The sequence below is a fragment of the Ursus americanus genome, chromosome 5 (genome assembly GCF_024610735.1).
Source record: "Ursus americanus isolate L20-20 chromosome 5, mUrsAme1.1.p, whole genome shotgun sequence".
Lineage (NCBI taxonomy): Eukaryota > Metazoa > Chordata > Mammalia > Carnivora > Ursidae > Ursus > Ursus americanus.
In genome coordinates, this window is record NC_142131.1 from 40,563,903 (window position 1) to 40,590,438 (window position 26,536).

At 41.1% G+C, this 26,536-nt stretch overlaps 2 long non-coding RNA genes across 6 annotated transcripts in view; one reads left to right on the forward strand and one right to left on the reverse strand.

Annotated features, from left to right (window-relative positions):
- On the forward strand, positions 1-25,883 carry LOC123790161 (uncharacterized). Of its 3 annotated transcripts, XR_006779024.2 has the most exons (7): positions 1-938; positions 1,431-1,524; positions 19,311-19,671; positions 21,455-21,629; positions 21,707-21,926; positions 22,227-22,423; positions 25,198-25,883. It is a non-coding gene; the product is annotated as an uncharacterized LOC123790161 (long non-coding RNA). The 3 variants fall into 3 exon arrangements; XR_006779022.2 differs by having other exon boundaries at positions 21,455-21,926; XR_006779025.2 differs by lacking the exon at positions 1,431-1,524 and having other exon boundaries at positions 21,455-21,926.
- LOC148110083 (uncharacterized) overlaps positions 1-26,536 on the reverse strand; it is a 202,159-nt gene that overhangs the window by 122,875 nt on the left and 52,748 nt on the right. The window lies entirely within an intron of this gene.

Sequence of the window (26,536 nt, forward strand, 5' to 3'; positions counted from 1 at the left end):
CATATGTGCTCTATTTGGAGAATGCAGATGCCTCAAGCTGTGGCATTTCTTTCTTCAGCTCTCAGCAAGTGGCCATTTAGGCTTAATTGCTCCTCACAGCACAGTCCAATTAAGAACGGGCATCAGCAGGGTAAGGGCTATTTGTTAATCCATAAAAGGTATGAGAGACAGTACTTGTTTTGCCTGCGGTTTTTATTCACATGTTTGGGTGAAAATCTAAACAGCTGGAACTCTCAGCAAGTGATATGTGTGTGTATTTAATCTGTTGGTTATGGGCAAGACGAGGGTATGAACGTATTTCACAAAAACCAAACTTTCCTTTCCCATACCAAGGAGAATTTTGTCAAGATACTGCTGAAGCCTACCAAAGCCTGAGATTTGAAATTGTAGTGGGGGTGGGGGTGGGGAGCAGAGCTGGCTTAGAGGAGAAACCTCTGAACCAAGGGGGTTTCTCTGTAACACAAGGACGGCTTTCGTCCCTGGGAGAGTGATTTCCCTATTAAAGCACAAAATTCTAGCAGAACATATTGTGGGTTGTTGTTTTTAGCATTTGTTTTTAATTTTTTGAGAAACTGCTTTCTGTACATCACTTTGATGTGATACAGGGAGAAATGCCACTCTACACTGGGGACAGGATAAACTGACAAGACATGGGAAGTGTGGGCGTGACAATGTGCCTCTTGCAACAGGATGCAAATAGGCAAAAATGGGAAGAAGCATATATATTAGGTCACTGCTAAATATGCTCCACTTGCTGAAAGGTGTCCACACTTCCTTCCGCATGAAAAAGAACCTGATGGGCAACAGCCAGGCTGAGGGGCATCTACTGGTCTCTCACAAGTCTAGAGGCTTCCATTTTCAGAGACGGGAAGATCAAAAACACCCCGGAGTGACCTGCCCGTCAGGTGGCTCATGAAATCCTGGGGTCATGTGACAAGGTATGTTTTCTAGAAAAGTCAGATGTAAGTAGCCTTGGGAGTTTGGGAAGGTGGGAAGAAAGGATATTTGATAGCTCTGCCTTCCCAGAGCAGAGTGAGATTGGATGCCAAAGACCTTTCATGATTTACATGTTGGTTGGGCTTTGAAGATAGACAGAACTATCAGTCCATTTCCTTGTTTCTTCCTCCCCAATTGCTTCCTTTCCTAACCCCAACCCCCTGGGAGATTCTGCTCCATTCATAGCATGTGTGACCTCCTTGACCTTCCCTCTCCGAGCACAGAGAGAAAAGGAAGACCTGAGCAATTATTCATGCATCCGGATGTTCAGCGGTCCATCAACCTGCATAGCAAGGGCTAGGGATTTTTTTGTTCTTGTTGTTCTTCAACTAAATGAAAGCCTTTCACCCCCTTCCCCCCTTGGTTTTGTTTCTACCTTACTGTCAATTTTTAACCAACACAGCTCTGATGAGTGAAACCTTTGCTGATTTCAGGATCATATCTACCATCATACTAATGACTCCTCTCTGGAAAATGCCCTCACCCACCTGCCTCTCAGTCTGTATCCTAGTGGGCTGCTGGCTTCAGGTAATGATATTTACCAGGCTCATTGAAATGTCACACTTAGGACTGAGTCCTATAAATTATTATTGTGCTCGTGTTATATTGTAAAGATAAAGGTCAGATCCGAGCTCAGATTTATTCACACCCATGATGCATTTCTGAGAGAAGAAAAATAAGCTATTGGGTCTTTCAGTTGAAAGTACATATAAATGAAGGTGTGGTGTTTTTGTTTTTCAACAAAGGAAAATAAATGACCACAAAATGAGTGGGTTTTAGAATTAATAAAAGAAGAAATTAGCTCATCTAAGGTATCTAAGGACTACCTTGAATTTTCTGCACATTATCTGCCAGTCCTTCTGACAGGAAGACGAAGGGAAACTACTGAGAATTGATCACTGTGTAGTGACTGAGTAGGTCACCCTCACTCTCCCAGGACTTAGATGGCCCTTTAGTTCCACAAGGAAACCTGTTTTCTGACTGGAAAGCCAACACTGGAGCTGAGCACCTTTGTGCACAGTTAGTTATGAAGTACATGGCTTTTACCTTCAAATGAAGATTCAAAGAGCAGGATTACTAACCAGTACTAGACCCCACTAACCCTAAACCCAAGGAGGCAGCTCAGTGAGAGGGAACAGTGACTGGGGACATTAAGGGCTGAGAGTGGTCCTTGGGTGTGGACGGAAACTCAGGGCTGGGCAGCATGAAATCCACGTTACTTGTGTCTTTGCTACATCCAGCTCTCTGAATAAATCACGGGCTGAGTGTTGTTAGCTGTCAGCACTTAATAAAAAGTCTCAGATCATCTACATCAAATGATTTTTCTTCCCATAAAATTAGGCTTTTGAGCTTTGAGAAAATCTACTGGGCTCACCCCTATTTGTCTACCTCACTCAACCTTTTAAGGATAATCTCCACCTGGAGAATGAATGTTGGAAGGTTCAGTCTTCTATCTTTTACTTGTCTCTCTCACTTCTGTGGTTTCTCCTTCTCCCCTTTCTCTTTTCTCCTCCTCCTCCTTACACTTCTCTGTTGAATCTCAGTGTCTTTATTTTAATATGCTTCTCTTCTGATGTTCTCTTACAGATTTTTTGTTCTTTATTCACTCATGCATAGTAATTCACAACAAACTCTTACTTGCTTACTTTGTGGTTGGCACTGTACCAGATATAGCCAGGAAAGGATACTTTGTGTTGGATTCTATTTGAGGTATTTCCTAATCTTTGCTATTTTAATAGGAAGAAGAAAAATATCACGTTTTTAAAACCTTATAAATAATACACAAATTAGGAACTAGTAAATGCATATTTAGGTCTACACTCTGTTATTTCACCCATAAAGGAATATTACCTGATTCACTTTCACATTTTTTTAAGTATTTCCTGCTTATCCTTCCCAACATTTACAAAAAGAAATTGTAGAAAAATGTCTATCTGACTCTAAGCCTCCACTATCAATTTTTCTTCAGTCCTACTTTAAAAAAAAACAATCATTATTTGTGAAAACAATAATTGCTGCTGCAAACAGCTTTCTCTGAATGAAACAGCTTATCTTAAGGGAAACAGAGTCAAGTAACAGGAAGTAAGGACAGCTCACCCAGAGAAGAGAGGAATAGGGGAGTTCCACTTGATACTCCTCTCTCTCTCTCCAACTGGCCATTTCCTTCCTCACTTTTTTCCTGTGTTTTTCTATTCTTCCCTACATGGAGTGTTTTTGATGCACCAAAGAGTTCACAATCATTTTCCAGAGACATGAGCAGTGAGTTGGAATCACAGCAGCATTGTGACTTTCTTACTCAGGACTATGAGGCTTACTTTCAAACCAGAGGCTAACAGATAAGCCCTGCTAAATGTAAGTCATTTGCAAATCATCTTTCGTTCAACGAGCATTTATTGGATGACAACTTTTCCAGACACTGTTTTAGGCACTGGAATATATGACTGAACAAAACAAACCAAGATCATTGCCCTTGTGGGTCTTAGATTAAGGTGGAAAGAGAAACAATACATAGTAAATCTAATATATACATTCATTATCCAGCTGTAGGAAATAAAAAAATTTCTTTATCTTCTATCCATCTTAGGTTCATTGGGTGGGGTTTTATAAATTAGACTGACAGAAGACAGATTAAGAAGAGGAAAAAATAAACAGAAGTTTATGAACATGTGCATCATATGTATAGAAGGGAGTATTTGGTGATGAGTAACTCAAAGGAATAGTTAGAACTCAGGCTTGTATAGCATCTTAACAAAGAACAATACATTTTTGGGGAAGTGACAAGACAAAGGAAAAGAACTTTGAGTTTTAGGGTAGCAAATTGTCAGAAGATAAATATAGGGATAACTAATGGAAGATAAAGGTTAATTAGTGAAGTTTGTTAGGTAAGTTCCTCTGGTGCTATCTATGGGCTGATACGAGTGTAGAGTTATCTCTGGTGATTAACTTCTGTCCTTTTTGATAGGGAGGGGAGGGGAGACATCTTTACAAATTTATGCCCTGCTGAGGCAAATAGTGGGAGGACAGAGACCTTTTCTTACATTTCTTCTTCTAAAAATTGGCTTCAGCTCAAAATAATCCTTATGCCAAACTTGCCTACTTTGGGGTGGCATATTCTGCCATGCATCATGGTTTATTAGAAGGCTATGAGTACTATGGAAAGAAAATGAAGAGTAAAATAAGGGGATCAGAAGTACACCAGTGTCGCAGTTTTAGGATAAGTGTTGAAAAGTTGGCCTCATTGGGAAGATGACATCAGAGAAACTCCCTTCTTATCCGGACCCCACAAATTCTCCCAGCAATATTTGGAGTTCTGGCTCACAATCAGCTTTGCTATCGATTACTTTACATGGTGTGGGAGGAGCTTCTGTCTCATAAAAGGGACTACTAAGAGAAGAGTGGGCACAGGGCTAGTTTTTATCTCCTCTTGGTGTAGAAAAGAGTGATGTAGGTAAAGAGAGACTGGAGGCTTTAGAACACATGGGGGATGTGGTGCTCTCTATTTCTTAGTGCAACTTTGATACAACTTTTTTTTGGTTGATGCCTCATTTCTGAGCCACCAGGTGGTATCCACAGAAAACCATAGTTTCACTTTAGAGATGCCAGTGCAAGAGTACGTTGCAGAGCTTCCATGGAGAGTTTCTGTTCAATCCACTTGAGGTCTGTGAGTGTTTGGGTCTATGTGTGTGCGTATGCTTGTGTGTATGTAAACAGAATTGGTCTTTTCTTGTTGGTAAAAGGTGCTATCTCTGCGCAAGTTTGTGTAGTTTTATTTCATTTTATTTTATACAGATAATTACTTGTAATCATTGCCTTATTCATATATTGTTATGTTAATAATTAGAGCTTGTGATAGTTCTAAACTGTGGAACTGATTCTACAGCATGTCTCTTTTTGTGCCAGCTAGAGTACGGTTCTTAAAATTGTTTGGTCGTTCAGAGCATTTCTAATGGAGACTGACTATTTAATTCCCTTCTTTGAGGGAACTTGGAGTCTGATAAGTAATACGTCAGAAATGATTATGGAAAAGCAAACCATGAATGTGTCCCAAAAGAATAAGTATGTCTTTGGGAAATGAAAAGAATCTCCTGAATTTCCATCCTGTCACACGTTAAATTGAGAGCCATTTAGATGAGATCACACCCTCCATAGTGCCCAAGTTGTATGTTTGAAAACAAACTGTCTCCCCCATTTCTTCTGAAAGTGCAGGCAAGAGCGTCTACTGTTTTCTTTCTTTTTTAAAAAAAATTTTTAAAGGATTTTATTTTATTTGAGAGAGTGAGAGAGAGAGAAAGCAAGAGGGTGAGAAAGAGGGGGGGGGTCAGAAGGAGAAGCAGGCTCCCTGCCAAGCAGGGAGCCCGATGTGGGACTCGATCCCAGGACTCCAGGGTCATGACCCAAGCCGAAGGCAGTCACTTTACCAACTGAGCCACCCAGGCACCCCAAGAGTGCCTACTGTTTTCTAATATGCTTTTTGTTTGGTTTGGCTGGGGGTGGGGTGGGTTGCTACAGGATTTGCAATAGGCTGATAGTAATTTTTTTCTTTAGAGTAATAATAGATCTTCTGGGGATCAGGCTGTGGGACAAAATGCAGAGCCACACTTTTGCTGAGAGGGAACTAAGTGTGGGATCAGGGGGTGTGGAAGGGTGAGCAGACATTCTTCCTGTCTGAGGAAAAAGGAGGACCTGGTGTGGAAAGGTCTGAGCTCATTTCAAGTTCTCCAGGCATTAAATATGAAGGAGAAGTCATCAGAAGCTGCAAGAGGAGAAGCAGGAATTGTGTAAGTCCAGTTTTTCTCCCCCTACACACTTCTTGCTGTCAGAAGCAAACACCAGCTTTGCTGAGTGCTTATCCGTGCTGTTTAGATAGGTTAGCCAACCAGCCTCTGTGCCTAGGCCTTGGGCCCCGAACTCCAAGTTGGAATTCCTGCTCCCTCCCTAGCCGTATGGCTCTGGTCCAGGCCCTTCACTCACTAGGTCTGTTTCCATCTAGAAGGTAAAGATAATACTATACGTCCAAAACAAGAAAGTGGATGAGAGTTCCATGCTTTGTAGGGGAAAGGAATTAGTACTCTAATTCCTCTTGTTATAACCCATGTCCAGAAAAATAGGGAATTTTGAGAAGATTATGTAATTTACAAGGAAAAGTTTTTAAAAAATTATATGGGTTGGAATACAAATAAAACATATTCTCGATTTTTGCTGCCTCCATCTGAAGAACACATTTGATTAAAACCATTAAAGAGACAGAAACAATTTCATACAGTTTCCTGTTACTGATGGGTATGATACTTGAACAATACAAGCTTAGAGAAAGTTCTGGCTTATAACATATTATTTGGGGCTAGAAAAAAGACTAACAGAAAGTTTTCATTCCCCCCTTATAATTTAACAGTGTATGTCATTTGCAACCAGGCATATAAGACTTAGTGATGACAAAAATAGCAAATTTATCATTTCTGTATTTTCTTACAGTGTTATTTCTTTGAGCAGTGCTGCGGTGGTCTGCTTGGCTCTCACTTTTTAAAAAAGAATCACATTTTAGCAAGGGCTGATGATCAAGGAAATAGATTATGCAGCTCCTTTGCTCCTCTATTTTCCTTTGACTCCTTAATTTTAGAGAGATTGTGCTAGTTATTAGCACCTCTACTAGAGAAAGGACAGAGATAACAGAAGAAAAGGAAGGAGAATTGACCATATTATTACCTGTTAGTTAATGAGGAATAGGGCTCCGTGAAGGAAGAGTAGAAACTGCATCCAATAAAGAGAGGACAGTGAATTTTTACTGAAACAGGTTTCCTGACACATCACTGACAATTCCTCACACCTGCCACCTCTGCACCGCCAGCTTGTTAAGGTGTGTAGGTAAGTACTGAGTAAATCTGTACTGCCACTGTGTGGGGCTGACTTCCAAGATGGCCCCCGCTGACTCCCACCTCCTACCATTCTGTGTAATCCCCTCCCCTGGAATGACTCGCTTCAATCTAATGAAATACTGTCAAAGTGATGGGTATCACTTTTGTGATTAGGTTTCAAAGACTGACTTCCAAATAAGCAGAATCTCTTCACTGCCTCCTCATCTTGCATGCTTTGATGAAGCAAGCTGCCATGCTGGAGGGGACTAATGTGGCAAGAAACTGAGTGTGGTCTCTGGCCAACAGCCAGAAAGGAACCAAGGTCCTCAGTCCAACAACCTGTGAGGAAAAAATCCAGCCAACAACTATGTGAACTTGGAAGTAGATCCTTCCTTAGTCAAATCAACTAGTCATAGGAAGACCCACAGGTAAATAAGAAGAGTCTGATTTCTCTTGCCCTGGCAGGTACAAGAAATGTGGGTTCTGGGAGGCAGAGCAAAAGCAACCTAAACCCTTTTCTAGGATAAGCAGGGAACAGACCTAGACATGAGACATTTGGGAGCTATGAAGCTGCAGGAGTTTAAAATTCCAAAATAAAACTATTCGAGCTATGAATAAGCTTGAAGTTTTCCATATCAATATGAAGAAAGGAAGAGTCAGGAAGTAGAAGGAATGAGAGGCAAACGGAAAAAAAACCATACAGAGGTCTCCCATACAGATGGCAAAGAATCTGCTCCATAGACTAGTTCAAAATAAGCCCAGAAGGGTTAGGATGAAATACAAGAATGCACTTTCTCATGCCCAGAGACAGACCCTGATGAGATGAAGCCATGATTAAAAACTAGCAAATTCATGAGAAAGAGTCCCAATTCAATTTAACTTACATATGTACCTAAATTGTACTGTAACTTGGGGGATCTTATATAACTATGATTCATTTTCTTTAAAAGATCGATGCTTAAAACATTTTTAAGAATAGGAAATGTTTTTAAAATTCAAAAGTTATAAATTCTACCTTCTACTCTTGTCCCCAGGCACCCAGGTCACTCCCCCGGAGACAACCAAAATTAACAATTTCTTGTTATCATTCTAGAGACACCATAAATAGACCCAAATAAATACATGGGTTAATCTTTTTAAATGCCTTTTAAAAACTGAAATGGTAGCTCACCATATACACTATTGCGTACCTTGATTTGTTTCCTTTCTTAACAATATATTTTTGTATTTCATATCAGTACATGAGAAGATTCTTTATTCTTGTTTATGGTTGTACGATATTCCAATATATTATCATTCCATATTTTATTTAATCATTTGCCTACTGACAGATACTTAGGTAATACCCAATCTTTTTGCTATTACAAGCAATTCTGTAACTAGTACATTTTTGTATACATCATTTTGTACATGTATATCTGTGGGATAAATTGATGGAGGTGATATGCTGGACCAAAGAGTATGTGTATGAATTGTTTTGACAGATTCTGCCAAATTATTCTCTGTAGAGCTTATATGAAGTTACACTCCAATGAGCAATGTATGGGAATGACTATTTTTCTCACTCACACTAATACTGTATGCCAGTAAGATGTTTGATCTTTATCTCACTGGTAAGTGAAAAACAATCTCAGTGTAGTTTAAATTTCTACTTTTCTTCTTGCAAATATGTTTTTATATGTTTCAATATATGTTTTTTTTTCTGTGTTCATATGTGGTTTTTTTTTTTCTGTGACTTGACTATATCCTTTCCCCTTTTATCTATTTGTTAATTTTTATCTGCTATGTATAGCAATTCTTCATGTGTTAGGAAAACTAGCTATAACCTCCAAAGAGTTCTCCTAGTTTGGTGCTTGTCATATCATTTTGCTCCTGCCAAAACAATTTTTAATTGTTGTGGTTGAACTGAACAATCTCTTCTTGAAGGCATCTGGATTTTGTCATACCTCTAAAAGCCTGCCCCAGGAAGACATGACAGAAATTCTCCACGTTTTCTTCTAGTACTTTTACAGTTTTATTTTTTTAACACCTAAATATTTATTCCACCTGGGATCTATCCTTAACATGTGAGGTGTAGATCCAGTTTCATTTTGTTTTTCCAGATGTCTACTTAGTTGTGCCAACATCATTTATTGAGCATTCCATCTTTTTATACCAGAGTCGAAATGTCACCTTTATCAACTCCTAAATTTATATTTGGGTATATGTCTGTACTTTCTATTCTTTTTCATTGATTTTTCTATTCAAGTCCTTTTGTTATTTTATCTTTATAATCTGTCCGATGGAGTTAATAAATTCAAAAAACTTCCCTGAATACTTTTGCTTGTTTACTTTTCCATTTGAACTTTACCACCACCTTATCTAACTTGCAAAAACCACTGTCAGTAATTTCACAGAGACCGCATTCTATTCCTATGATACCTTAGGGAGAAGTGACATCATTATGAGGTGATACCTTTCTTTCCAAGAACATGGTATTCTTTTGCGCCTCTCAGAAGCACATGAATGTTTTTACATAGATCTTATATGTTTCTTGTGTGTTGCTATTTTATTGGGGGTGTTTTCTTCCTTTATTTCTTCTAACTGATATTTTTTGTGCATATAGAGACTATTTCTCTACGTTGGTTTTATACCTCCTGACATTTCCCATTTCTTCAAATAATTTTTCAGTTGCTTCTCTTGGATTTTCCAGGTAGAGAATCATATACTTGTGATAATGATAGTTTTCCCCCTTCTTTTCCAGTTTTTACACATTTACCCTTTTGACTGTGTTCACCAGTCCCATCCAACAAAATAAATAGTTATGATCATAGAAAAGACTCCATTTATGACATTTGGGCCTGGCAATGTCCTTGGGTTTCCCATTAAGGAGGATGCTGTCTCTTGGATTAACACTGATGAAACATAACAAATTATCTATCCCATTTTATTAATCACTTTTTAAAATCCAGAATGAATATTGACTTTTATGCTTTTTTAAAGAATTTATGCAATTATTTTTTCCTTATATTTATTAATGTGGTGAATTATACTGATCATATAATTATTATTTAAGAGAAACAGAACAATGTCTCCCAATGGTATCTACATTCTAATCCCTGGAACCCGTGAATGTCACTTTATGTGGAACTGCAGATGTAATGCAGCTTCTTGAGATGGAGAGATTACCATGGGTTATCTGAGTGGCCCTAGATGTAATTACAAGTATCTTTGTAAAAGGGAGGCTGAGGGAGATTTGACGCAGAACAAGGTCATGTGACACTGAAGCAAGATGTTATGCTTTACAGATGGAGGTAGGGCCCATGAGCCAAGGAATGCAAGGAATGCAGCTCTAGAAGCTGGAAAAGGTTAGGAGATGATTCTCCACTGGAGCCTTCAGAGGGAATTTGGACCTGCTGACGAATTGATTTTGCCCCAGTAAAACTGATTTCAGACTTGTGGCCTCCCAGACTGTACGACAATATGTGTGTGTTGTTTAAGCCACTATGTCTGTGGGGGGCTTTGTTACAGCAACTGCAGGTAACTAATACAATATTCTATAACATTCAGTTACTGAGCTTATCTTACACTTCTAGAGAAGAGCCCATTTATTTATGATGTTTCATTCTTTTAAAGTACAGCAGGATTCTGTATTAAAAATGGAAAAATGTTATCCTATGATGTTTTAATAAATCAACCAGGCTGTTAAACACTTAGGTCCTTATGAGAAGCAGTATTATTTTGCGGTTGTTCAGTACAGCTTTTGGAGTTAGAAACTCTTAGACATACTGGCTATGTCTTTTAACCTCTAAAGATTACAAACTTTAAACATCTCTGTGCATTAGTTTTCTAATCTGTAAAATGGAATGGGGATAGAACCCTCCTTAACAGACGCCGCAGAAGATTAAGTGGAAAAAATACATGTAAAGCACTTAGAGAAGTGCCTGGAATAGAAGAGATGCTATTTAAGTGTTTGCTTTCGCTGCTGTTCTGCTGTGACTTTAATGTAATGCTCAGGTGTTGTTGCAATCCTGACCACAGAACACGTCCCTCTTTGGAAAGAGACATTCTCATGAGTATCAGCCGCACAGTGTGTTCTACAGGGTCCTCCCCTTGCACAGTCCCCTCCAAGGGGAGATCTGACAGGGCTTTCTCCTCTCCTCCAGCCTGCTGCTCTCCTTGTATCAGTGATTGACTGCTGTGAAACAAAGCACCCCAAAACTTAGTGCAGTAGAGCAACAAAAATGTATTAGTTCCTAGAATTCTGTAGGTTGTCTGGGCTCAGGTGGTGGTCTCCTGCTGGTATAGGCTGAGGTCACTCAGGCAGCTGCTCTCTGCTGGGAGCCTCATGGAGGGTGAATGTTCAAGGTAGCCTCTCATCCTCCAGAAACTATTTGGTCTCTCACCCTGCAGCAATCTAACTTGAGCTTTTTCAAGCCATTTCAAGACATCAAAAGCAGGAGCTCCCAGGATTCTGGAGGACAGTATTATTTCCAACAAAATCTGTTGGTCAGAGCAAATCATAGGCCAGCTGAGATTCCAGGGGAAAGGAAATAAACTCTGCCTCTTGACAGGAGGTGCTGACGGACAGGGGAAGAATTATGGACGGCAGTGTTGGAGACTGTATACACGTGGTGCATCCCACTGTCTTGTGGATAGGATTGTTGGAGGGATCCCAAGCAAAAGCCCTGAGCCCCGTCATCTTGCGCAGTGTCCACACCTCCCAGGGGAAACATGCGGGTGCTTGCCAGAGCGAGTCCTGGGAATGCTGCCATTTATCCTCCCAAATTCTGTATACTCCAGCAGCCTCAGGGCTCTGTAGCCCCAGTGCTCTCAGAAGGAGATGCTCAACAGTCCCACTATAGTGGAAGGGGTTACTGTGGTCAACCCCCCATATTTGAGTAGTTGGGTGATTTCTCTTAGGGTTTCTCTCCTTCCCTTGACTTAGAGAAGGGAATCACCACTTCTTTCCCCTCCCTCACTGGAGATCAACCCAGTGATGATGGACAATCACCATCCAAAGATAGACTGACTAAAGGTTGGGGAAAGTGTGTGACACTATGTAACTCTCCAGTTATTTCTTTGCCCTCCTCCTGTTTATCCAAAGTCCCTTAACAGAGTCATGCAGAATTATAAAATGTGAGAGCTGGATTCACCCTACAGAGAGTCCAGTTCAGTGATTTCCAGCTATGCTTCACAGACTATTTAGGATTTTATTACCCTCCTCCCACAATATAAGAGCAACAACAGGGAGGGAGCAAGAGGATTTCTGGCAGCTTTCTCTCTCCTTCTCCAGCTTTTATGTGTTTCACAGGCTTGGTTTCCATGTAGATTTTGTTTGAACAAGAGTTTCACTGTTAATACCAGTTTGAAATATCTGAGAACAAGACTCAGTAAGGTTAAGTCCCCTGTTTAGGCCTGGGCATTTCCTGGGTGGCAGTGTACAGAGTGCTAACTACCTCCCTGGAGGTGTAAGACGATGCAGGGACCTATGTTTCCCAGACTCTATAGGATTTATGGAAGCTGAAGGCATATGAAGATGAGCTGCATGGGTCTGGGATGTTGACAACCTCAAGGAGCACTTGTGATGTCAAACAGGGTCACAAAACTGCCTTTAAGGAAGATGGAGCCAAGAAACTGCACAAATGTGCTACATGTTTGGGTGACTAGAGTGCACACTTCTCTGTCTTCCCACACCTAGTTTTCACCCTTTCCTCTAACTTTTGCATAAGTATTTAAAGAGTCTAGGTTTGAAAGGGGGGGGTCAAAAATTTCACCTTCCTGTACCACTCACAGGAGGGTCCTTGGTGGCCCCAGGAACTTGGATGGGTAGTGGCTAAACCAGAGTGAGGAACCAAGTCTCTAGAATCCTATTCCAGCACCTTCTCTCACTATGAAACTTCTCCTTTATAAAGAAGCCTGCACAATGATGCTTATCCATAAACAAAAGCACATACACAAGGAACTTGTCCTCCCACTGCCTCATTTTCTTTATTCAAATAAATCAAAAATATAGTTTCTCTTTCTTCCAGCAATTATGAGGCTTGCTGATATACTGTGCATGACCCTTTGGATAAAGGCATAATGTAAAACAAAATTGTATTAATAAGATATTGCTAATATTAATCAATATGAAATGCAATAGTGTTCTGGGGTGAGAAAGTCAGGAAAGAATGCTGTAAACTCTTCTGGGATCTGCAAGACCAGACACTTTCAAATGCTTCTTGGTAAATACTCAGCCTAGAAACGGTCCCCCAAAGTGCAGTAAAGCATGCAACTCTAATTTTTGTGTTACGTGGAAATTATGGCTTGGAAAACTCTAGCAATTCTCTTCCATCATGAAAACAGTGAGAGATGTTAAATTTCATGTAATTATCCAGGTAGAATGGAATCTACATCACATTCTGTGCTCTATGTGATAACTACTTAACAGGTCAGTGTCCTTATATTCCTAGTCTATAGGCCATGTTCTAACTGAACTTCTTAATGTGTCTGACAGATGGAAAATAGCTCATTTTGACCCTTGATGTCCAGTCTTTGGTTCATCATATAACCTAACAACATGAGATTATTACTTGTGTATTTTATACAAGTCTACAATAAAGACCCCAGTTCCAAGGAAAGCAATCAAAAACTTTTTTTAAGATTTTATTTATTTATTTGAGAGCATGCATGCATGAGTGGGAGTTGGGGGAGGGGCAGAGGGAATCTCAAGCAGACTCGGGGCTCGATCTCACAACTCTGAGATCATGACCTGAGCCAAGAACGGATATTTAACTGACGGAGCCACCCAGGTGCCCCTCAAAATTGTGTTTTTTGCATTTTTCCATTTTGGCTATAAGAGGCTTATATTGCTAGACATTCACTCATTAAACCAAGAGAACATGGTTATACTATATTCATTTTGCAAAGTGAGCTGCTGAATTACAGGGGTTGAACAACTTCTCTGAGTTTACATAAGCCACAGATAGAAATGGAAATCAAACCAGTCATCCTGATTTGCTAGGCTTTCCAAAAAGGATAGAACATTTTATTTATTTATTTTATTTATTATTAATTTATTTATGAATGAGAGAGACAGAGAATACAAGCAGGGGGAGGGAGAGGGACAGGCAGACTCCACATTGAGCATGGAGCCTGATGTGGGCTCGACCTCACAACCCCAAGATCATGACCTGAACAGAAACGAAGAGTCAAACTTTTAACTGACTGAGCCACCAGGCACCCCTAGAATATTTTAAAGTTTAATTCTGACCCCATCAAGTCTTGAGCCACATATATTCTATGTATCTCTCTCTCTTTTTTTGTCTATCAAAGGCTATTTATTCATTGGACATTCATTTTCTGGGGCTGGGAGCACAGGCTTAGAAAACCAGTAAGCTGGGGCACCTGGGTGGCACAGCAGTTGGGCGTCTGCCTTCGGCTCAGGGCGTGATCCCGGCATTGTGGGATCGAGCCCCACATCGGGCTCCTCCGCTATGAGCCTGCTTCTTCCTCTCCCACTCCCCCTGCTTGTGTTCCCTCTCTCGCTGGCTATCTCTATCTCTGTCGAATAAATAAATAAAATCTTAAAAAAAAAAAAAAAGAAAACCAGTAAGCTAATTGAAACTGAAACGAAAGCCAAACAAATCACTACACAGCTACTGAGCCCACATGTCAGCATTGGGTTCATAAATATAGCTCTAAAGACCTAAAGAGAACATCCAGCCCCCACCTCACAAGCATTCACACTTAAGAGGAACCATAATAGCCCATCTGATCCTAGAGATGAGTTAAACAAGTATCTCAGGGAAGGGGGATGGAGCTGTGTTCTCTGGGGCTCCTTTCCTCCTTGATTTCTACCTTCCCTGGGCTCACTCCCCTGCTCCTTACACATGTTGCTGTCTTTCACCAGTCCTTCATATCCTACAAGTCCTTGGGGATAAGCCCTATCTCTCCTCTCCTCTTCATCTATACTCTCTCCCTGGGTGGTTTTGTCCATGTTCCTGGTTCAGTTACCATAAACATGTCAACAATACCAAAAGCTGTGTCTTCATGCCTTAACATCTCCATAAAGCTGTACCTTGAGCCCCTCAAATTGGACATATCTCAAAGTGAGCACATCATGTTCTCCATTCCTCACCTCTTCTGCCTACCCTTCACTCCCATGCCAGACACTCTGACCTATTATAGTAAAAAGCATCATCCCTTGGTTTAATCAACCAAAAACTGGGGGCCACCCTTAACGCTTTCTTCTCCACTGCGAAGCCCTGCCAATTTTACCACCTATCCATCTCTACCGTCCGCCCACTTTGATTCATCTCCACTGCCATGTTCCTAACCTAAGCTACTGGTCTTGTACTTGCTGCCTCCACGTATGACGTACATCCACTACCCCTCACCAGTGGTGCCAAACCACCTGCTAGAAGGCTGCGAACACCCAGAAGATAAGAATTCTGGTCTTGGCTCTGCCTCTTACAGGCTGTGTGAGCTAAGGCAGGGCACATGACCTCCCAAGGACCTACCTGCCTCCTCTGTTATGGTGGGAAGAAATAACAATTTGCTTTCTAAGAGGTGGGGGCTCAGCCCTGTGATCTCTAGAAAGCACTGTTAGCATTAAGAGCAGTGCTTCTATGCAAAACCTTTAAGAGACTCACACTTTGAAGTGGCAGCCATATACAGATCAAATCCAAACAGTATCACTAGAAATCCAGCAACAGTGGCTTTTTAGGAGAGACATTTTTCATACTTTTTGGCCACTAAGTACCTTTTAAAGATTCCATGTTTTAGAGTTTCCCATCTTCTGATACCCACAACTCAAAACAGATGGAACAAACTCAATTTTGCAGCCTTCTCAGCCTGGAGCTAGGATACACTCACGTCACTCAGCCCTGGCAAAACACACCTTTTCTGAGGTTTAAGTTTCTAAAAAGGTAACATGAAGACAGATTGTCCAATCTGTCTTTAGAAGCAGCAGCGGCAAGAGTGGAGTGTCAGCACGGCCACGCCTCAGCTCGGCTGTTCCAGCCCAGAGCCTCTGCCTGTGGGAGCGGGAGGGTCCTTGCAAGAGGAGGCTGATGGTTTAATCTGGGTGTGATTTATGGCTTCATAGTCTCCAATCCTGGTTCTCTGACCTTCCTGAAGATTGTGTAGGCTACCTAATGTTCTTTAATAAATTACATCTTTGTTTAAACAAGCCATGAGATCTCTGTTCTTTGCAGCCACAAAGGAATGCTGCTCCTCACCCTTCAAGTCTCAGTCAGAGCATCCTTTTCTCTGGGAAGTCTTCCCTGAACCCCAGATTACACTAAACTTATCATGTGCTCTTAGGGTAGACAGTACTCTTCCTTTTCTAACGGGCACCATGTTCGTAGAGATATTTTAAATTACCTGATTGTCTTTCCTGCTCTACTGTATGCTCTGCAAGGGCTGGGCTATGTCTGCCTTGCTCCTTCCTGTCTCCTCAGCACCTAGCATACTGGGTAGCACATAGTATTCACTGAATACATGCTAACTTGAATCAAATTACTGACATCTAAATAATTCATACTGTAGTTAAAGACTAATTTTCTTCATTTTTCTCTCATTAGAGGTGAAAAATAGCTGCTCACCATTCTTTTTTTTCCTTAAGATTAAAAAGTAACCTGGACCAATGTGAAGGTTACTAGAACTTTTGGGTATTGGGCCCGATTCATTACCAAGCATTCTTGAGTTCTTGAAGTTGCTGATTTCTTGAAGTTTCTACTTTTAAAGACAAAGATAGGGCTTTTTAGACAAAGATGATTCGATTAGCGATAGACACTATACTCAAATAGTAATAACCCCACAAGGACAAAGAGAAGGATGTCCCCAGCATATGAAGGAAGGTGCCAGGTACGGCAAGGGAAGGGCGGTCAGAGCCCAGGGTGTTTATGGGGGTAGGGGCCAGAAACAGGCATCCCCCTCCCTACATCATGGCACAGTGTCAGGCACAGTAGAGGGTGAGACTATGGTGCGGCCAGCAGTGTGCTCAATGTTTTACAAACACCTCTCGGAAAAAGAAGAAAAGCGTGAAAGAAGGAAAAGAAAAGAGAAAGATTCTGAATTTATAGCATTTACTGATTTTTGTAATGGAAATACACCACAATGGCCAATTTCAAGGTGTCCACATGCCATCACTAAATGTGGGATTGAATAAGAAGCAATGTGCATGACTGGCTCCGGCTGGCAGGAGCGGGTTCTGCCACATCATTGGGTGGGGGGCCAAAAGTATAAAGATTGGTCCAACTTTAGTGTCAAGAGAAATCAATGCTCAAAATCTATCCCCCATTCCATACAAAGAATGCCACAGCTGGGCGTCCACCATCTCCCCACTACATGTGCACACACACACGCACGCACGTACACATGCACACACGCACAGGACTTGGAAAACAGAATGGGCTCAGAGACGGAATGCCACATCCTTAGAAATACCAGAAATAAATTATTTAGGAATATTTATAAAGGTTTTTATTTTTTAGGATCTTTAAATGTATATATGTATCTGTGTGTGTGTGTGTGTGTGTTTTAAATTGCTTTAAAAGACGATTGAAAGCTAAAGCAAAACAATTACAATGCCTTCTGGGGGGTTAAAATAAAGGATAAGAATAGCATTAGCACAAAGGGCACAAGCGGAGAAATAAACCCAGCTCTTGTTAGGGTTCCCATACTGTTCATGAAGAAATAAAATACTCTTTGAAGGGAGACTTTGAGGACTTAGAGATATATATTGTAATTTCTAGATCAACCACTAAATAAATAAAATCAGAAAGAGTTATATAAGTCAATACTAAAACATAACCAATTCACCTAAAAGAAGCCAGAAAAGGAGAAATAGAGGAGAAAAGAACAAATGGGATAAAACAAATACCAAGATGAAAGATTTCAATCCAACCATTTTAATAATGAAATTAAATGCAAATGAATTCAACACACCAATTAAAATTTTTGAAGTGAAAACTCCAGTTTTTCCATTGCACTAGATACATTTCAAGTGCCCAATAGCTAAAATTCTATTGAACAGCACTGGTCTAAAGAGTGACTAACTCCAAATGAACTGGGAGGCTGGAGCAGTCCAGGAGCAGGATTCAGGCAATGGTAATATGTAGATTCCAGATGGTGCTAGTAAACTAGTTAGACAAATGAAATTTTCAAGGAAAACAAAAAAGTTGATCAGGAAAGTAAGTGCAGTCATAGTATACTTGACGGTGCAGTGAACAGTATTTATGTGGGCAGAATTGTATCAACAATGGAAGTGATTTATTCTAAACTGGTGAATAACTATATTGGGAGGATGGGAGAGAGGAGAGGTGGTTAGTGATGAGAGAGAGCTAATCCTCATCTACTGGAAGAAGAGACTACTAGGTGACAACTAACATTGATAAAAGTAGTACATACATATTTCTCGGAACACAGAGGTGACCAACATGGGGAGAAAGTAAAGGAGTTGTGCAGGAGGAGAACAGGAGGTGGGATGGGGTAGGGTAGAAAACTGCCCTTTGTGATAAGCCCTTGGGGGGTATTTGATTTTTTAAATATATATGCATATGTTAGCTGGGTAAAATAAAATACCTGTACAAAAAATCCAGACAGAATCTACCTGTTGCCTGTCCTTTCGGTATTTGGTTATGACATTTAAGCAGCTAATGGGACCACTGCCAGGCATGGAGCCTCTGTGTTATAATGGATCCGTTTAATGTCTATTATAAATAAACTTAAATATATAAAAAGATAAATAGATAAAATATGCTATAAAGAAGGAAGAGACACATTCTGAAGGTGCAAAGGAGGATTTCTCTGTAGACGAGACTGACACTAGGTCCCAAGAACGTGAGAGAAAAGAAAGCAGAAAGAGACTCTATGTGGCCCAGGCATCTAAGGTGGGAAAGTGAGCGGATGGCAGAGTTTTCTCCAGAGCCTGCCTCTTCCTCCATGACAAGGTACCACTCAAGAAAGACACGTTGGCTCCCCAAAGAGAATGAATTTAGAGTCTAGGGAACCTACACTCCAGGCACCATATGCTAGGAAAGGTCTATCCCATTTACATATGGGATTGCTGAGGAAACTGGCCCAGAGTCAGAGTGGCCTGCTGGGATGACAGCTCTGCCACTTCAGGCTGTATGATCGGAAGTGAGCACTTACTACCCTGAGTCCCAATCTCTTTGTTCAGGCAACTCTTCCAAATGCTGGGATTCGGGGCAACACCACTGAAGAGCTTTAAGACCGAAAATAAAATGGAGTAAGTTGGTAATGATTAAACTTTGGTCATTACCACCATATGACAGCATTTCCCAAAGGCTACAGAGGTACCCAAAGTTTTATACTTTTAATATGAAAAGTTTACCCTAAGCAGAATGTCACTCCAAGTAAAGTGGCCCGATGATTATATGTATGCCTCCAACCACAGAGCCAAGATTTCATGTATTTCAGGACACGATCTTTTCTTTGGTGCTGACTTGCCTGTTTGCTTTCTTTTCCATCTAGTCTACTGTATGGTGAAATTGTTCCCAGTTCCACACCTTGCCACATAATCCACTCAGCAAAATGCTCCATCAGGCAGTTAACTGTCTGAATTGTCTGCTCAGATGGTACGTTGTAGAAAAGGCAATTTTCTACCCAGATCAAGATTTGGCAGACCACCAGGAAGACTTAAAGGTTACAGATAGGACACAGCCAATGGCTGGAAACCAGTGGCTTCACCTCTCTGGCGAACGTCATCTCTGATCCCAGAACAGAACGAAGCACCAAGAGGACTGCTCCCCACTGCACGGCTCTCTCACAAGTCTCCGTGGGGTGTGTGTGAAGAGAACTGTTTTACTGAAGAGGGAAGTACTCTTTAGAGAGGGTAAGCCACTGGTTGCATTTGATGGAAGCAGAACAAAGAGGAGTTTTTCTATAGCCAGATCCCTGTTCCCACCTGCCTCCCTCCATAACTTGTGTGGTACACCTCCAATGGTCATGTACAGTGTCTGAGGCCGTCTGGATTCCTACAAGGGAGGGACAGCTGCCTTACTACAGTCATAGGAAGCCTACGTCCCAACAACTGAGAAGGGGAAACAATTATTATTGGGAAACAATGTAACACAAAATATATTGGAGGTTGTGAAAAGTTACACCATCTGTCAATAGTCATAGGAAGCGGGTCAGCGGTAGAGATACAAATTTCAAGTAGCAGGTCACGGTGGCACCCTAAAAGGTGTCCTTCCTGTGTGTGGTTTTCTTTATTGAAAGATTTGAAAGCCTTTGGAAATTAGGAACTATATTCCCTTTCTTGCCTCATGACGCTACCATCCACGCTGTGATCCACATCATGAATCTGAGAATCACTGTAGACTCTTACTCCATAATTACCTCTCGTTCTTCACCACCTTCATTTCATCCGTCACACAGTCCTGTTAATTGGAATTCTGGAGTATGTACCAAGTCTTTCCATCTTCCTATAGTCACAAGGGGGCTCTACAGTCGACTGCCCGGGCTGCAACTGTGGCGCTGTCTCAGGGTCCCTACGAGCCCTCTCCAGCGGTATGTAGGAGCACTCCTGCTCCCCAGCCCACACCAGCATCACACACTGTCACATTGCAACTGCTCCCACACACACGGGCTCTATACCCTATGAGTAGACTCTTGCTTTTAGTTTTCAGATGTTCTAGAAAGTAAGGTTAAACATTTTCATGTTGTTCAGTTATCCTATTTACTTCTTCCTCATTGTTCATGTCCTTTGCCCACTTTCAAAACTTGCACTATTTTTTAAATGTTTTACTTAGTAACATCTGTATTCACATTTCAACTTTCTCTTCAGAAGCAGATTATTTAATATTTCTTTTCATATTTCAAGTTACTTCTAAAAGCAAAAAAGTGTGAGTGAAAATAATGAAATAACTCTGCCAACGCGTTAAATCTCACCCCTAGGTGGAGTTTCCCTAGGAATTATCTACATAAAGTGAGTAAACTTTGTCTTTAAGATGTTAGCACTGAACCATATTATCATCAATGTGAATTATTATTGTTTATAAGTAACACTGAAAATGATGAAACAGGAATTTAGAAAGGGAAGTAGGAAAAAACAGTTAGCTGGCCTCACACGTCACACCCTTTTGCTTCATCCAGATCCTGGTGTTAAACTTCCCCAGAGAATGACAGGTTCTCTGAAATGTTTCTTTTATACTTGCTTAATTATTGGTATTAGAATAAAACTGATACATCACTATGATTATCACTCAAAATAGATCACCAAGGATATGAAAACGCTAATACTTACTTTTTTTCTTTTTTTAAGATTTTATTTATTTGACAGAGAGAGATAGAGACAGCCAGGGAGAGAGGGAACACAAGCAGGGGGAGTAGGAGAGGAAGAAGCAGGCTCCCAGCGGAGGAGCCTGATGTGGGGCTTGATCCCATAACGCTGGGATCACACCCTGAGCCGAAGGCAGACACTTAACGACTGAGCCACCCAGGCGCCCCATAATACTTACATTTTTATATGAGAGGGGAAAAGAAATTTCTAGGGCTTCTATTTATATTTTTAAAAATTTCATTAGGAAATCATTAAGGGAAAAGAATACGCTTTGGTTTATTGCAAAAAAAATTTTTTTTAACTGTTTATAGTCTCTCCAATCTGTTTTATATAGAAACCTACAAAAGTTGCACTGCCTTTCAAATTCAAGCCCATTTCCTCAGGACAGATAAAAATCATGGTGAATTAAATATCCACCGCGTGGAAATACTCCAGATTCTTGAAACTCTGACTTTCCCCCTATTGCCTGTCAATTGCTCGTCAGGATCAGAGACCAACCACTCTAGAAGGTGGGTCTGTGTGTTTTATTCAAGTTCCTGCCTGTCCCGCTAGGTTAATGCTAATCTGCATCACTTTCCATTTTCAGCCACCAACTCTATCTGTAGCTGCAGTGACATTTTTACACAAGGAAAGATGTATGCTGCCCATCTGTCATGTAAGGACATAATGTAGCTAAACCATCTACCCTGTCTCGTACCACATGGGGAGTGATGAAGACACAAAGGGCTGGGTTCGGCTTTTCCTCAGAGAATGGGTGGCGAGAGATACTTGTTTGTATGCTGTGCTCTCAAGAAAATGACCATCAGGTGAGCCACCACCAACCGACTGCAGAAGCATTTCTGCAAGAAGGGGGTCTGTGCTTGCGGGGCCTTCAGCCTCTGTTGGTGAAGTCTGAGTTCATAAATGGCCACTGTTGGATGCCTAACTTAGCGGGGCGGGCATACCTCCCCAGGACAGAGGTCTGGGCAGGAGTCGTGGCCCGGTCACTGACTGACTAGGGCATGGAGGGGAAATGTCTTCATTTTATCAAAGTTGGCTCACTCACTCATCTCTAAAAACAAAAAGTATTCTAAAAGTAGGGTCTCACACACCACATTTTTTTCCAGAAAGCACGATGCTGTATGTAGCATAGGCCCATCTTCAGAAATTCAGCTGTGGCAAAGGAAACCCGCCTGAAGGATCAGAGCTCAGAGTTATGGTCAACCACGCTAACCCATGCCCCTCAGTTCTGCCGGGGAGAGCATTCTTTCAGCGTGCTCTTGGGCATGCCGGCCGCAGCAAACTGCCAACCTGCCCCAGGGAAGTGAGTATTTGAATATTTGGTATTCTAGTGGCTTCTCTTTCCAATGACACCCTGGGCATGGAAATAGTCATACAGTGGGATGTGTGCTGCAGGATGATGATGATGATGATGATGATGATGATGATGATGATGATGATGATTTTCAGAACCTGGTTTTTACATTAAATAATAGTTGAACCAGTTTGTGTCACGTCACCTTTCTTTTATAGGTGAAAATGCCACATAATGCAAGTTAAGGCTACGTGAGCCAATATATTTCATCGCCCAGCACCATAATCTATTAAGCCGGAGATATTTTCAGGGAATTGCCTTAAATCCTTTGGTGGTTTAAAGTAGCTTTCAGAGGGATTAGTGGCTTAGAGGTAATTGTTATTGCTAATATTTTATTTGAAATGTCCTGTTCAGCAAAGGTAATGTGACATTTCGCTCACTGGAAATGCTGTCTTTCTAGGGAAAGGGATGAGTCAAAAGGTCAATGTCTGAGAGAGGGAGGGAAGGGAGCCCGTGAAACAAAGGACAAGGGCCCAAGCTAGGTGCTCAGTACAAGTCACATGTATCACAGCTGACTTTCTTTTGTGTGGACCTTGGGGAGCAGGAGTGTTAATTTTATGTGAATTGTGAGATTAATCTAGATAGATAGTCAGCTCTAAAGGGAAACCTGAGCTGTATTTTACATTTTTTTTAGTGAGTAAGGAGAATAAAACTCAAGTAGGTACCTCTTTGCAGGCCCACCCTCTTCCACTGAGGCAATAAATGCTGGAGTTCCTCAGGGCCATCTCAGTCTCTAGGCCAGTGGATCTCAAATATAGAGTGTTTAAGAAATCACCTGGGGCACTTGTTAAAAAATAAAAATTCTTTGGGGTCTACTGCCACCAACTCTGATTTTATAGTTCTGAGATGGCTCTAAAAACCTGCATTTGTAACCAGATAGCTCCAAGGGAGGCTGAGGCAGGGATGTGTTATGTCTACAGAAACACTGGGCTAACCAGGGCTTTGCTTGCCCAAGATACCATGTTTCTCAAATTTCTATCTATGGCCCACATACAACCTTTGAGTTCTCCACACTTACATCAAAATGGCAGTCACAACCCCCACCTGAATGCCCCCGTAATGGCACCATCACCCAGACACTTCTACAACACAAAAGGTGGACAGCACCGCCCTTCCTCACACTCGCCCACCACATCGTGGCTCTGGCACTGGTCCCAGCTCCTGTCATCACTCATCACCTCTTGTCTGGACCACAACACTATGTCACTGACCAGTCTCCCTAAATTCCAGTCTTCACTCTGCTCCCCTCAGTGAGCCTGAGGTGCCTTTGCACGGTATGTTTTCGTGTGGCACTGCTTCCTGTGAAAACGCTCGCGTAACTTTTTATCGCCTCTTGGATGAGAACCAAAGTCCTTTCTTTGGCTTGCAAAGCCCTACTTGGTGGTGACCCCCAACATCCCTGCAGTCTGGACTCACACAATTTGCTCTCTGGCCCTGGGCTCTAGCCACACTGCACTTTCTTCTCCTCAAAAGTGCCAAACTCATCCTGGCACAGGGTGTTCCTTCACCTGGAGCCAGCTTTTTCCTGTGGTCCTCTCCCCTTCCCTTGGCCTAGGGACCACCTACAACTCCTGTAGATGACATCCCGTATTTTGCTTTGTGAACTTCTAACCTAGTTCAGTTTCCCTTATGATGTATCTTCAAACAATGATATACTTTGCGTAATGACACCTTTAGTTGTGTGTTTGGTTAATGCCTGCCTTTCCCTAGATGGTGAGGTCCACAGAGGCAGCAGTTAGGGCCTTTGTGGCTTATCCTTTTATCCCTAGGATCTGCCACAGTGCTAGGTGCTTGGAGACACTCAATAAAATATTTGGTGAATGACTGAATGGTGTGAGACATCTTATTGAAAAAACAATTTCATTTGAATATCTTTAGATAGAGAGACGAGAGTAGACCTAGCAGAGAAAGAGACACTGGGGACTTCAGGCAAAGTCCTTACCAGTGGACTGGTAAGGTCATTAACCAGACAATTAAGGCAAACAGGACAATATAATTATTGTTTAAGCACATCCATTAAGTGTATACAAACTTTGTTCCTAGGCATATGATTTTAAACTCAAGTTAATTTTCCAGTGATAATGGGGTATGACATTTTTAAAATATTGGTGATCCTGATTAAGAAATCCTGAGATTTTACTCAGCATTAAAATTATTTAGAATAACAAATGCTCTCTGGTTTATTAGACAGAGTTAGAAGTTGGGTGTCATCTTCCTGGGCCATTTCCCTCAAAACAATATTAATCCAATTTATGGTAAGAGCTCTCAGGGGCTTGCTGGCTCACTCAGGAAATCCTTTATCACAATTTTCACACTGATTCTGAAAAGTAAGATCAGCTCCACAAGTCTTGAAGCTGTTGGAAACTGCTGGACATATAGCTGAAGGCACCTGTTAAATGGATCAGCATTTTAGGTCAGCCAGGTTCTGTGTGTCATTGTGGCCTATCGCTTGCTAGTTACAACTCTTTCTTTATGGTGTTTTCTTCAAAGAAGGCAAGAGAGTTTTTCAAATAGAAATTACAAACTCAGAAATGGAGGAAGCAGACAAATACAAAAAGACCTTTACAGTTAAGACCAAAAGGGGAAGAGTCACTAAAAATTAATAAGTGGAGAGGATGGCATAGGGTAAGATCATGTTTGTAAAATAAATAATACATGTGACACTATTATATAGAATATGATGAAGCATTGGAGCCATTTTGAATCTCTTTCTGATTTTGCAGAACTCAACCCAAAAGGAGAAAATAATCCATTCAGCATTCCTGCTTCATAGGGAAGATGTCTCCCCACTTCACGGGGTCTGGAGGAGCTCCTAGTTCCTTGTTATTCCCCATCAGTATGTGATGGAACCAACTTAAAAACTGCACCAAAGCGGTGAGGAAAAAGGCTGGATCTAATGTTTTTGGTTACTCTATCTGCTATACTAGACACTTTTATATAGATTTGAGTTTGTAAACTGGAAAAACAGAACTTTTACTCCGGAAGGTTGTTCTCTGGCAAATGTGAAATGCCAGCCACCATGTATAGGGATTTTAAGGAGAAAATTCCTAAAGAGAATGATACTGGGGGCTCCCCCCAAAATGCAGAGTCAAATGAGCCTACACAGGATAATGCCTCCCACTGACAGGCCCTCCTGCATGTCCTGTGGCTCCGGGCAGCTCACAGTGGCCCACTGTGACGGTAAGAGGACAGACAAGGAGCACAAGGCATTAGAGGACTGTCTATGAGGTAAAAGGGAGAGGTCAAAATCATGGCAGAAAAGCAGTGTGTAGGAAACAGAGACCATGCACGGCGCTGAAAACCTGAAAAAAATACCTAGTATCTTTAGAGAAATAAAAGAAGATATTGTATTTATGAAACAAGAATAACATGGTATAAAAAAGAAAAAATCAGAAAACAGAAAAGGTTCCTGGAAATAAATAAATAAATAAATAAATAAATAAATAAATAAATAAATAAATACACATATGTGTGTGTGTGTGTGTGTGTGTGTGTGTGTGTATCTCATCCAGATATAAAAACTCAATAGAAAGCTAAAATATAAAATTGAGTAAGTCTCCCAGAAGTATTAAAAATATATGAGAAAGAGTGGAGAGAAATTTTAAGAAAACTAGAGGATCATTTCAGGATACACAAATCCCAGTAACTGAAATTCCAGAAAGAAAGAGCAAGTAAAATAAGAGGGAAATTATTTTTAGAGTTTCCAACAATTGAAAGAAATAATTTTTCTGATCATAAGAGCACATCTAGTGCTTAGTATGAGAGCCAAAACGAAGCATATTCTTGAAAAATTTCAGAACACGGAAAATAAGAGAATAGACAAAAGCTTTTAAGGAAAAAATAATTATTTATAAAATAATCAGAAGTCAAAGCTTCTATCTATCTACCTACCTATTATTTTTCACTTGAGAGAGAGAGAGCATGAAAAGGGAGGAGGGGTAGAGGGAGAGGGAGATGCAGGCTTCCTGCTGAGCAGGGAGCCCGACGCAAGGCTCAATCCCAGGATCCCAGGACCATGACCTGACCCAAAGACAGATGATCAACTGACTGAGCCACCCAGGC